Source organism: Mixophyes fleayi, unplaced genomic scaffold (genome assembly GCF_038048845.1).
Source record: "Mixophyes fleayi isolate aMixFle1 unplaced genomic scaffold, aMixFle1.hap1 Scaffold_3413, whole genome shotgun sequence".
Taxonomy (NCBI): domain Eukaryota; kingdom Metazoa; phylum Chordata; class Amphibia; order Anura; family Limnodynastidae; genus Mixophyes; species Mixophyes fleayi.
This window is the reverse complement of record NW_027447418.1, coordinates 7,501-15,000: the sequence shown is the minus strand read 5'-3', so window position 1 is coordinate 15,000 and position 7,500 is coordinate 7,501. Positions and strand designations below refer to the sequence as shown.

Sequence of the window (7,500 nt, the reverse complement as noted above, 5' to 3'; positions counted from 1 at the left end):
CTACAGCCACACCACCCTGAACAAGCCCAATCTCGTCTGTTCTTGAAAGCTAAGCAGGTCCGGGCCTGGTTAGTACTTTTTTTTTTCTCTCTTGTTCTGGCTTCCTTCAATGCTGGTTTTAAAATGTATAAGTGATGTAGGTCATTAAGAAACCAATACCTACAGCCACACCACCCTGGACAAGCCCAATCTCGTCTGATCTTGGAAGCTAAGCAGAGCCAGGCCTGGTTAGTACTTGGATGGGAGACCACCTGGGAATACCAGGTGCTGTAGGCCTTTTTTTTTCTCTCTTGTTCCGGCTTCCTTCAATGCTGGTTTTGAGATTATAAGAGATGTAGGTCAATACAAAACCAATACCTACAGCTACACATCTCTGAACAATCCCAATCTCGTTTGATCTTGGAAGCTAAGCAGAGCCAGACCTGGTTAGTACTTTGATGGGAGACCACCTGGGAATACCAGGTGCTGTAGGCCTTTTTTTTCCCTCTCTTGTTCCGGCTTCCTTCAATGCTTGTTTTGAGATGTATAAGTGAGGTAGGTCAATAGGAAACCAATACCTACAGCCACACCACCCTGAACAAGCCCAATCTCGTCTGATCTTGGAAGCTAAACAGAGCCAGGCCTGGTTAGTACTTGGATGCGAGACCACCTGGGAATACCAGGTGCTGTAGGCCCTTTTTTTTTCTCTCTTGTTCCGACTTCCTTCAATGCTGGTTTTGAGATGTATAAGAGATGTAGGTCAATAGGAAAACAATACCTACAGCCACAACACCCTGAACAAGCCCAATCTCGTCTGATCTTGAAAGCTAAGCTGGGCCGGGCGTGGTTAGTACTTTTTTTTTTCTCTCTTGTTCTGGCTTCCTTCAATGCTGGTTTTAAAATGTATAAGTGATGTAGGTCATTAGGAAACCAATACCTACAGCCACACCACCCTGAACAAGCCCAATCTCGTCTGATCTTGGAAACTAAGCAGGGCCGGGCTTGGTTAGTACTTGGATGGGAGACCACCTGGGAATACCAGGTGCTGTAGGACTTTTTTTTTTTTTCTCTTGTTCCGGCTTCCTTCAATGCTTGTTTTTAGATGTATAAGAGATGTAGGTCAATAGGAAAACAATACCTACAGCCACACCACCCTGAACAAGCCCAATCTTGTCTGTTCTTGGAAGCTAAGCAGGGCTGTGCCTGGTTAGTACTTGGATGGGAGACCACCTGGGAATACCAGGTGCTGTAGGCCTTTTTTTTCTTCTCTCTTGTTCCGGCTTCCTTCAATGCTGTTTTCTAGATGTATAAGAGATGTAGGTCAATAGGAAAACAATACCTACAGCCACACCACCCTGAACAAGCCCAATCTCATCTGATCTTGGAAGCTAAGCAGGGGCGGGCCTGTTTAGTACTTGGATGGGAGACCACCTGGGAATACCAGGTGCTGAAGGCCTTTTTTTTTTCTCTTTTGTTCCGGCTTCCTTCAATGCTGGTTTTGAGATTATAAGAGATGTAGGTCAATAGGAAACCAAAACCTACAGCTACACATCTCTAAACAAGCCCAATCTCGTTTGATTTTGGAAGCTAAGCAGGGCCAGGCCTGGTTAGTACTTGGATGGGAGACCACCTGGGAATACCAGGTGCTGTAGGCTTTTTTTTTTTTCTCTCTTGTTCCGGCTTCCTTCAATGCTGGTTTTTAGATGTATAAGAGATGTAGGTCAATAGGAAACCAATACCTACAGCCCCACCACCCTGATCAAGCCTGATCTTGGAAGCTAAGCAGAGCCAGGCCTGGTTCGTACTTGGATGCGAGACCACCTGGGGATACCAGGTGCTGTAGGCCCTTTTTTTTTTCTCTCTTGTTCCGACTTCCTTCAATGCTGGTTTTGAGATGTATAAGAGATGTAGGTCAATAGGAAATCAATACCTACAGCCACACCACCCTGAACAAGCCCAATCTCATCTGATCTTGGAAGTTAAGCAGGGCTGGGCCTGGTTAGTACTTGGATGGGAGACCACCTGGAAATACCAGGTGCTGTAGGCTTTTTTTTTTCTCTCTTGTTCCGGCCTCCTTCAATGCTGGTTTTGAGATGTATAAGAGATGTAGGTCAATAGGAAACCAATACCTACAGCCACACCACCCTGAACAAGCCCAATCTCGTCTGATCTTGGAAGCTAAGCAGAGCCAGGCCTGGTTAGTACTTGGATGGGAGACCACCTGGGAATACCAGGTGCTGTAGGCCTTTTTTTCTTCTCTCTTGTTCCGGCTTCCTTCAATGCTGGTTTCTAGATGTATAAGAGATGTAGGTCAATAGGAAAACAATACCTACAGCCACACCACCCTGAACAAGCCCAATCTCGTCTGATCTTGGAAGCTAAGCAGGGCCGGGCCTGGTTAGTACTTGGATGGGAGACCACCTGGGAATACCAGGTGCTGTAGGACTTTTTTTTTTCTCTCTTGTTCCGGCTTCCTTCAATGCTGGTTTTAAAATGTATAAGTGATGTAGGTCATTAGGAAACCAATGCCTACAGCCACACCACCCTGAACAAGCCCAATCTCGTCTGATCTTGGAAGCTAAGCAGGGGCGGGCCTGTTTAGTACTTGGATAGGAGACCACCTGGGAATACCAGGTGCTGTAGGCCTTTTTTTTTTCTCTCTTGTTCCGGCTTCCTTCAATGCTGGTTTTGCGATTATAAGAGATGTAGGTCAATACGAAACCACAACCTACACTTACACATCTCTAAACAAGCCCAATCTCGTTTGATTTTGGAAGCTAAGCAGGGCCAGGCCTGGTTAGTACTTGGATGGGAGACCACCTGGGAATACCAGGTGCTGTAGGCTTTTTTTTTTTTCTCTCTTGTTCCGGCTTCCTTCAATGCTGGTTTTTAGATATATAAGAGATGTAGGTCAATAGGAAACCAATACCTACAGCCACACCACCCTGATCAAGCCTGATCTTGGAAGCTAAGCAGAGCCAGGCCTGGTTCGTACTTGGATGCGAGACCACCTGGGGATACCAGGTGCTGTAGGCCCTTTTTTTTTCTCTCTTGTTCCGACTTCCTTCAATGCTGGTTTTGAGATGTATAAGAGATGTAGGTCAATAGGAAACCAATACCTACAGCCACACCACCCTGAACAAGCCCAATCTCATCTGATCTTGGAAGTTAAGCAGGGCTGGGCCTGGTTAGTACTTGGATGGGAGACCACCTGGAAATACCAGGTGCTGTAGGCTTTTTTTTTTCTCTCTTGTTCCGGCCTCCTTCAATGCTGGTTTTGAGATGTATAAGAGATGTAGGTCAATAGGAAACCAATACCTACAGCCACACCACCCTGAACAAGCCCAATCTCATCTGATCTTGGAAGTTAAGCAGAGCCAGGCCTGGTTAGTACTTGGATGGGAGACCACCTGGGAATACCAGGTGCTGTAGGCTTTTTTTTTTTCTCTCTTGTTCCGGCTTCCTTCAATGCTGGTTTTTAGATGTATAAGAGATGTAGGTCAATAGGAAACCAATACATACAGCCACACCACCCTGAACAAGCCTGATCTTGGAAGCTAAGCAGAGCCGGGGTTGGTTAGTACTTGGATGCAAGACCACCTGGGAATACCAGGTGCTGTAGGCCCTTTTTTTTTTCTCTCTTGTTCCGACTTCCTTCAATGCTGGTTTTGAGATGTATAAGAGATGTAGGTCAATAGGAAACCATTACCTACAGCCACACCACCCTGAACAAGCCCAATCTCGTCTGATCTTGGAAGCTAAGCAGAGCCGGGCCTGGTTAGTACTTGGATGGGAGACCACCTGGGAATACCAGGTTCTGTAGGCCTTTTTTTCTTCTCTCTTGTTCCGGCTTCCTTCAATGCTGGTTTCTAGATGTATAAGAGATGTAGGTCAATAGGGAAACAATACCTACAGCCACACCACCCTGAACAAGCCCAATCTCGTCTGATCTTGGAAGCTAAGCAGGGACAGGCCTGGTTAGTACTTGGATGGGAGACCACCTGGGAATACCAGGTGCTGTGGCCTTTTTTTTTTCTCTCTTGTTCCGGCTTCCTTCAATGCTGGTTTTGAGATAATAAGAGATGTAGGTCAATAGGAAGCCAAAACCTACAGCTACACATCTCTAAACAAGTCCAATCTCGTCTGATCTTGGAAGCTAAGCAGGGCCAGGCCTGGTTAGTACTTGGATGGGAGACCACCTGGGAATACCAGGTGCTGTAGGCTTTTTTTTTTTCTCTCTTGTTCCGGCTTCCTTCAATGCTGGTTTTTAGATGTATAAGAGATGTAGGTCAATAGGAAACCAATACATACAGCCACACCACCCTGAACAAGCCTGATCTTGGAAGCTAAGCAGAGCCGGGGTTGGTTATACTTGGATGCAAGACCACCTGGGAATACCAGGTGCTGTAGGCCTTTTTTTTTTCTCTCTTGTTCCGGCCTCCTTCAATGCTGGTTTTGAAATGTATAAGAGATGTAGGTCAATAGGAAAACAATACCTACAGCCACACCACCCTGAACAAGCCCAATCTCGTCTGATCTTGGAAGCTAAGCAGAGCCAGGCCTGGTTAGTACTTGGATGGGAGACCACCTGGGAATACCAGGTGCTGTAGGCCTTTTTTTTTTTCTCTTTTGATCCGCTTCCTTCAATGCTGGTTTTCAGATGTATAAGTGATGTAGGTCATTAGGAAACCAAATCCTACAGCCACAACACCCTGAACAAGCCTAATCTCATCTGATCTTGAAGCTAAGCAGAGCCGGGCCTGGTTAGCACTTGGATGCGAGACCACCTGGGAATACCAAGTGCTTGTAGGCATTTTTTTTTTCTCTCTTGTTCCGACTTCCTTCAATGCTGGTTTTGAGATGTATAAGAGATGTAGGTCAATAGGAAACAATACCTACAGCTACACCACCCTGAACAAGCCCAATCTCGTCTGATCTTGAAGCTAAGCAGTCCGGCCTGGTTAGTACTTTTTTTTTTCTCTCTTGTTCCGGCTTCCTTCAATCCTGGTTTCTAGATGTATAAGAGATGTAGGTCAATAGGAAAACAATACCTACAGCCACACCACCCTGAACAAGCCCAATCTCATCTGATCTTCGAAGCTAAGCAGGGCCGGGCCTGGTTAGTACTTGGATGGGAGACCACCTGGGAATACCAGGTGCTGTAGGCCTTTTTTTTCCTCTCTTGTCCGGCTTCCTTCAATGCTGGTTTTGAGATTATAAGAGATGTAGGTCAATACAAAACCAATACCTACAGCTACACATCTCTGAACAATCCCAATCTCGTTTGATCTGGAAGCTAAGCAGGGCCGGACCTGGTTAGTACTTTGATGGGAGACCACCTGGGAATACCAGGTGCTGTAGGCCTTTTTTTTTTCTCTCTTGTTCCGGCTTCCTTCAATGCTGGTTTTGAGAAGTATAAGAGATGTAGGTCAATAGGAAACCAATACCTACAGCCACACCACCCTGAACAAGCCCAATCTCGTCTGATCTTGGAAGCAAAGCAGGGCCAGGCCTGGTTAGTACTTGGATGGGAGACCACCTGGGAATACCAGGTGCTGTAGGCCTTTTTTTCTTCTCTCTTGTTCCGGCTTCCTTCAATGCTGGTTTCTAGATGTATAAGAGATGTAGGTCAAAATGAAAACAATACCTACAGCCACACCACCCTGAACAAGAATAATCTCATCTGATCTTGGAAGCTAAGCAGGGCCAGGCCTGGTTAGTACTTGGATGGGAGACCACCTGGAATACCAGGTGCTGTAAGACCTTTTTTTTTCTCTCTTGTTCCGGCTTCCTTCAATGCTGGTGTTGAGATGTATAAGAGATGTAGGTCAATAGGAAACTAATACCTACAGCCACTCCACCTTGAACAAGCACAATCTCGTCTGATCTTGAAAGATAAGCCGCGCCAGGCCTAGTTAGTACATGGATGGGAGACCACCTGGGAATGCCAGGTGCTGTAGCCTTTTTTTTTCTCCTTTTGATCCGGCTTCCTTCAATGCTGGTTTTCAGATGTATAAGTGATGTAGGTCATTAGGAAACCAAATCCTACAGCCACAACACCCTGAACAAGCCTAATCTCATCTGATCTTGGAAGCTAAGCAGAGCCGGGCCTGGTTAGCACTTGGATGCGAGACCACCTGGGAATACCAAGTGCTGTAGGCATTTTTTTTTTTTCTCTCTTGTTCCGACTTCCTTCAATGCTGGTTTTGAGATGAATAAGAGATGTAGGTCAATAGGAAACCAATACATACAGCTACACCACCCTGAACAAACCCAATCTCGTCTGATCTTGAAAGCTAAGCAGGTCCGGCCTGGTTAGTACTTTTTTTTTTCTCTCTTGTTCTGGCTTCCTTCAATGCTGGTTTTGAGATGTATAAGTGATGTAGGTCATTAGGAAACCAATACCTACAGCCACACCACCCTGAACAAGCCCAATCTCGTCTGATCTTGGAAGCTAAGCAGGGCCAGCCTAGTTAGTACTTGGATGGGAGACCACCTGGGAATACCAGGTGCTGTAGGCTTTTTTTTTTTCTCTCTTGTTACGGCTTCCTTCAATGCGGGTTTTAGATGTATAAGAGATGTAGGTCAAAAGGAAAACAATACCTACAGCCGCACCACCCTGAACAAGCCCATCTCGTTTGATCTTGGAAGCTAAGCAGGGCCAGGCCTAGTTAGTACTTGGATGGGAGACCACCTGGGAATACCAGGTGCTGTAGGCTTTTTTTTTTTCTCTCTTGTTACGGCTTCCTTCAATGCGGGTTTTTAGATGTATAAAGAGATGTAGGTCAATAGGAAAACAATACCTACAGCCGCACCACCCTGAACAAGCCCAATCTCGTTTGATCTTGGAAGCTAAGCAGAGGGATGGGCCTGGTTAGTACTTGGATGGGAGACCACCTGGGAATACCAGGTGCTGTAGGCCTTTTTGTTTTCTCTCTTGTTTCCGGCTTCCTTCAATGCTGGTTTTTAGATGTATAAGAGATGTAGGTCAATAGAAACCAATACCTACAGCCACACCACCCTGAACAGCCCAATCTCGTCTGATCTTGGAAGCTACGCAGAGCCGGGCCTGGTTAGTACTTGGATGCAAGACCACCTGGGAATACCAGGTGCTGTAGGCCTTTTTTTTTTCTCTCTGTTACGGCTTCCTTCAATGCGGGTTTTTAGATGTATAAGAGATGTAGGTCAATAGGAAAACAATACCTACAGCCGCACCACCCTGAACAAGCCCAATCTCGTTTGATCTTGGAAGCTAAGCAGGATGGGCCTGGTTAGTACTTTGGATGGGAGACCACCTGGGAATACCAGGTGCTGTAGGCCCTTTTTTTTTTCTCTCTTGTTCCGACTCCTTCAATGCTGGTTTTGAGATGTATAAGAGATGTAGGTCAATAGGAAACCAATACCTACAGCTACACCACCCTGAACAAGCCCCAATCTCGTCTGATCTTGAAAGCTAAGCAGGTCGGGCCTGGTTAGTACTTTTTTTTTTCTCTCTTGTTCTGGCTTCCTTCAATGCTGGTT

The 7,500-nt window shown here is 46.0% G+C and overlaps 9 non-coding genes and 19 pseudogenes across 9 annotated transcripts; all 28 read left to right on the top strand.

The window, feature by feature from the left end:
• Nucleotides 1–157: 157 nt before the first annotated feature.
• LOC142131407 (5S ribosomal RNA) lies at nt 158–276 on the top strand (annotated as a pseudogene).
• Nucleotides 277–355: 79 nt separating this feature from the next.
• LOC142131305 (5S ribosomal RNA) lies at nt 356–474 on the top strand (annotated as a pseudogene).
• An 81-nt stretch (nt 475–555) lies between these two features.
• Nucleotides 556–674, top strand: LOC142131326 (5S ribosomal RNA; annotated as a pseudogene).
• A 240-nt stretch (nt 675–914) lies between these two features.
• LOC142131370 (5S ribosomal RNA) lies at nt 915–1,033 on the top strand. Its single transcript, XR_012686371.1, has one exon. It is a non-coding gene; the product is annotated as a 5S ribosomal RNA (ribosomal RNA).
• Nucleotides 1,034–1,115: 82 nt separating this feature from the next.
• On the top strand, nt 1,116–1,234 carry LOC142131302 (5S ribosomal RNA; annotated as a pseudogene).
• An 82-nt stretch (nt 1,235–1,316) lies between these two features.
• LOC142131389 (5S ribosomal RNA) lies at nt 1,317–1,435 on the top strand. The gene has a single exon (XR_012686388.1). It is a non-coding gene; the product is annotated as a 5S ribosomal RNA (ribosomal RNA).
• Nucleotides 1,436–1,515: 80 nt separating this feature from the next.
• LOC142131337 (5S ribosomal RNA) lies at nt 1,516–1,634 on the top strand (annotated as a pseudogene).
• Nucleotides 1,635–1,907: 273 nt separating this feature from the next.
• Nucleotides 1,908–2,026, top strand: LOC142131410 (5S ribosomal RNA). Its single transcript, XR_012686391.1, has one exon. It is a non-coding gene; the product is annotated as a 5S ribosomal RNA (ribosomal RNA).
• An 80-nt stretch (nt 2,027–2,106) lies between these two features.
• On the top strand, nt 2,107–2,225 carry LOC142131401 (5S ribosomal RNA; annotated as a pseudogene).
• An 81-nt stretch (nt 2,226–2,306) lies between these two features.
• On the top strand, nt 2,307–2,425 carry LOC142131373 (5S ribosomal RNA). Its single transcript, XR_012686374.1, has one exon. It is a non-coding gene; the product is annotated as a 5S ribosomal RNA (ribosomal RNA).
• Nucleotides 2,426–2,506: 81 nt separating this feature from the next.
• LOC142131380 (5S ribosomal RNA) lies at nt 2,507–2,625 on the top strand. Its single transcript, XR_012686380.1, has one exon. It is a non-coding gene; the product is annotated as a 5S ribosomal RNA (ribosomal RNA).
• Nucleotides 2,626–2,705: 80 nt separating this feature from the next.
• LOC142131356 (5S ribosomal RNA) lies at nt 2,706–2,824 on the top strand (annotated as a pseudogene).
• A 272-nt stretch (nt 2,825–3,096) lies between these two features.
• On the top strand, nt 3,097–3,215 carry LOC142131398 (5S ribosomal RNA). The gene has a single exon (XR_012686390.1). It is a non-coding gene; the product is annotated as a 5S ribosomal RNA (ribosomal RNA).
• An 80-nt stretch (nt 3,216–3,295) lies between these two features.
• On the top strand, nt 3,296–3,414 carry LOC142131383 (5S ribosomal RNA). Its single transcript, XR_012686383.1, has one exon. It is a non-coding gene; the product is annotated as a 5S ribosomal RNA (ribosomal RNA).
• A 272-nt stretch (nt 3,415–3,686) lies between these two features.
• LOC142131413 (5S ribosomal RNA) lies at nt 3,687–3,805 on the top strand (annotated as a pseudogene).
• Nucleotides 3,806–3,886: 81 nt separating this feature from the next.
• LOC142131299 (5S ribosomal RNA) lies at nt 3,887–4,005 on the top strand (annotated as a pseudogene).
• A 79-nt stretch (nt 4,006–4,084) lies between these two features.
• On the top strand, nt 4,085–4,203 carry LOC142131329 (5S ribosomal RNA; annotated as a pseudogene).
• Nucleotides 4,204–4,473: 270 nt separating this feature from the next.
• On the top strand, nt 4,474–4,592 carry LOC142131400 (5S ribosomal RNA; annotated as a pseudogene).
• A 436-nt stretch (nt 4,593–5,028) lies between these two features.
• LOC142131374 (5S ribosomal RNA) lies at nt 5,029–5,147 on the top strand. The gene has a single exon (XR_012686375.1). It is a non-coding gene; the product is annotated as a 5S ribosomal RNA (ribosomal RNA).
• A 78-nt stretch (nt 5,148–5,225) lies between these two features.
• Nucleotides 5,226–5,343, top strand: LOC142131354 (5S ribosomal RNA; annotated as a pseudogene).
• Nucleotides 5,344–5,424: 81 nt separating this feature from the next.
• Nucleotides 5,425–5,543, top strand: LOC142131388 (5S ribosomal RNA). Its single transcript, XR_012686387.1, has one exon. It is a non-coding gene; the product is annotated as a 5S ribosomal RNA (ribosomal RNA).
• An 81-nt stretch (nt 5,544–5,624) lies between these two features.
• Nucleotides 5,625–5,742, top strand: LOC142131357 (5S ribosomal RNA; annotated as a pseudogene).
• A 280-nt stretch (nt 5,743–6,022) lies between these two features.
• LOC142131365 (5S ribosomal RNA) lies at nt 6,023–6,141 on the top strand (annotated as a pseudogene).
• Nucleotides 6,142–6,382: 241 nt separating this feature from the next.
• LOC142131319 (5S ribosomal RNA) lies at nt 6,383–6,500 on the top strand (annotated as a pseudogene).
• Nucleotides 6,501–6,580: 80 nt separating this feature from the next.
• On the top strand, nt 6,581–6,698 carry LOC142131346 (5S ribosomal RNA; annotated as a pseudogene).
• Nucleotides 6,699–6,780: 82 nt separating this feature from the next.
• LOC142131310 (5S ribosomal RNA) lies at nt 6,781–6,901 on the top strand (annotated as a pseudogene).
• Nucleotides 6,902–6,982: 81 nt separating this feature from the next.
• On the top strand, nt 6,983–7,100 carry LOC142131352 (5S ribosomal RNA; annotated as a pseudogene).
• Nucleotides 7,101–7,180: 80 nt separating this feature from the next.
• On the top strand, nt 7,181–7,299 carry LOC142131339 (5S ribosomal RNA; annotated as a pseudogene).
• Nucleotides 7,300–7,500: the final 201 nt, after the last annotated feature.